Here is a 3,304-nt window from a genome sequence, read left to right as displayed (position 1 = left end):
AAAAGATGTTTGTGAGAAGCAGGATGCACTAGTAGCACTCAGGCAGCAACTAGATGATCTCAGGGCCCTAAAGCATGAGCTTTCCTTCAAGCTGCAGGTAAGGAAAGGTCAGGATTATGGTCCCTTTGTGAAAATGATGCCTCTGAGTCAATTTTGCTTTCTTTTTCTTATCAGAGAGATGAAACAGGAGACTGTATGTTCATTTCTGTCCCTGCTTTCCCCATTTCATAACTTCTCCCTCTATCCTTGTTTTTTCCTGTTTGATACTACTTATCTTCAGGCTGCATCAAAGCTAGCCTTCCCAAGCAGGGAAGGCTACCATATGTTCTTGTTGCCAAGACAAGGTTCCCCCCCGTTCTCCCATTTAATGTGGAAGGAGAAAAAAGCCTCTAGTCTTGAAATAGCCTGAGGCAGCTTTCCCTCCCCCTGCCCACCCACCTGCTCATCCCCCACACCTCAGTCACTTACCATTGCTCTGTTGCTCTCAGGATCTGTCCTTGTTCCCACACCCAGACCAGCCAAATGGCAGTAGCTGCTCTAGCCAGGCCTCAAGCCACACCACTGCTACTGGGCTGGGTTGAGGTTGTGCTTTGCACCCCAGACTGGAGCAGGGATGGAGCCTGCCAGTGTGAAGCAGGGGTAAATGGCCAGTGGGGTAACAGATGCAGGGAAAGGGAGGGGGTCAGGCAGCGAGGGGGGGATATGAGGTTGGGGGCAGACTGCTTGACCTTCCTGTTGTTCCCCCCCTTGTGTTGCCTGCCCCCCGCCACTGTCTTCTCTGCTGCAGTAGTGTGTGTGTGTGTGGGGGGGGGACAACACAAATTTTAAGATGATCCACCTATGATTAAATTATATACATAGAAAGTTATTTAAAAAATTATAAATTTTCCGTAAGATTCTAATTATTGGGAAATCATCTTAAATTCAGCATTGTCTTGGATTTGGATAAGTATAGTAAATGTGACATTGTCTAGAAGCTATCAATTTTGTACAAAGTTGGTTTGAATTTTAGATCCCGCATGTTTCAGTGTGTTCTGCTAACATTTACACCTTTTAAAATACCACGTATTTTATTATTCTGTGGATAACAATTTGGATGAATGGGGCTGTTCTTTCATCACAGGTTTTTGAAACTTGTAAGTATACCCCACCCCACCCCACCTACCCCCAGTTCATTTTAAGAGCTCTTGAGAAGTGGCGATTGCCTTAGGAGCATGTGTAGTTCACTTGATGTTGTTTTTGGAACAACTCTCATTACCAGGTCATTGCCCAGTAGTTCCACCTGTGATTGTTTCTTTACTCGTTAAAAAGTAGGGAGATGGATCTTTAACATCTCTTTGGGAAGAGATGTTTGAGCAGGCTTTCCTTCCTTGATCGTTTGACTTTTGTTAGTGCAGATAACAATATTAACCCTCCCAATGATTACCCAGTTTGGAAAATAAATCTTAGCAGCAGTAAAAACAAATAACTTGGTGTATAGATGACAATATTTTCAGCATCTCTAGTCTGAAGTTTTGCTTCCTAATCTGTGACTGATACATAGTTCGTAATGCTGAAATGAAATCACAGTACAAAAGGCATAAATTTCTGGAATGAGAGAGAGTTCCAAAATCCAACACAATCCTAGACCTTATTATTTGTACTTCCTAAGACTCTGCCATATAACTAAACTGAGTTCTAATGAAAAGCCTTAGCAATCAAACCTACAAGTGTGGAAAGCATTTTTTCTAAATCCAAAACACTGGTATTCCAGGGTTTATTCCAATAAAATCTACTCTCTTAATTTACTATATATACCTGAATTTAAGATGACACCCCCAATAATTAGATTCTATACATAGAAAATTATAACAAATTTATAAATATTTCTACATACAGAATCTAATTATTGGGGGTCATCTTTTAAATTTGTCCCCCCACCACCACTGCAGCAGGGAAAGCAGTGGTTGGGGGTAGGCATTGGGGTGGGTGGTTATGGGGTCAAGCAGCTTTCCCTCCTGCTGCCTGTCCACCCCACTACTTGCTCCCCCTTCTGCCTGTCCTCTCTCCATTCCCCTGTTTACCTTTGCTCTGGTGCTGCCAGGCTCCATCCCCACTCCATCTCGCTACCTGGCTGGGTTGGGGCTGTGCTCCCAAGGCTAGGAGGAGAGAGGGAAACGGGCCAGAGGCTGTGGAAAAAAGGGAGGTGGCAGTGGGGTGGGACCTAAGGGCTGTGGGAATGGGTGGGGAGAGGCAGGCAGCTGTAGCTCCAGCCCCAAGACTGAGCTGCAACCACAGCTGCTGCTTGCCCCCTCCTCCCCCACCCCACTGCCTTGTACTCAATTCCAAGATAAGGGGCTTTTTTTCCACCTTAAATGGGGTTAAAAAACCTCTTCTTGGAATCCAGTAAATATGGTATACAATGCCATTACATGTCTCTGAAATTGCTAGAGCAGGCTATTAAGGCAGGATACACAATTAATGCTCATAGTAGCCCTTAACTTAATTTTAAAATAGTGCACAGAATTTGATGCCAAAGAGTTTACTCCTGTGCAGGACAACTATATTACATTGGGAGGTACTACATCAGTAAACAAAACATGAAGTTGATCATTCTACTTTGTTGCCTGTGATTCAGGTATATCTTAGTTACAGTCAGCAGAATACATGGAAATAGCCTCCACGTTAATTTTTGCATAATTTATTTGATTTTTGGATCACTTCCCCTTATCTGCTTAACTGTCACCAGTTCTATTTTAGTGCCCAAATAATTTCTTGAAACTGACTTCATATTTACTTACCTTATTTACTCAATTAGAAGATAAGATTCCCCCCCACACACGCACACACATTTTTAATATGTGGGGGTTGGGGGAAGCCCATCATTTTACAGTCATGTAGGAGGTCAGACAGCTGCTGCAACTCCAACCGCAGCCCAGGGCTGGAGCTGGGGCTGCAGCTGCAGCTCCAGCCTGGCTCTGTAGCAGCAGCAGCAGTGGTGAGCCAGCACTGCCACTATGGGGCCAGGCTGGAATAGCAGTGCTGGTTCTACACTGCTGCTATGGGGCTGGGCTGGAGCCATGTTCCAGCCCCAGGCTGCAACAAGGATGGAGGCTGTTGGCATGGAACAAAAATGGGGGGTGCAGGGCAGAGGAGGGGGAGATGGGAGAAAGGGGAGGTAGGCACCAGAGGCAGCAGGTGATAGAAGCAGTGTGGAGGGTGGGGAAGTGGGGGACAGGGGAAGGGGGAATGGGGCAACCTGAGGCTGCAGGGGGGGGGAAGAAGAGGGGAAGGCAGTGGGGCAAGCACAGAAAGAGGCAAGCAG

At 45.8% G+C, this 3,304-nt stretch overlaps 1 protein-coding gene across 1 annotated transcript in view; it reads left to right on the top strand.

Moving 5' to 3' along the window:
• RUFY3 (RUN and FYVE domain containing 3) overlaps window positions 1-3,304 on the top strand; it is a 118,831-nt gene that overhangs the window by 77,772 nt on the left and 37,755 nt on the right.

This window comes from Gavialis gangeticus, unplaced genomic scaffold, assembly GCF_001723915.1.
Source record: "Gavialis gangeticus isolate Ggan-Ray unplaced genomic scaffold, GavGan_comp1, whole genome shotgun sequence".
NCBI lineage: Eukaryota > Metazoa > Chordata > Crocodylia > Gavialidae > Gavialis > Gavialis gangeticus.
The sequence above is the reverse complement of the archived record's forward strand: the minus strand, read 5'-3'. Positions and strand labels throughout refer to the sequence as shown.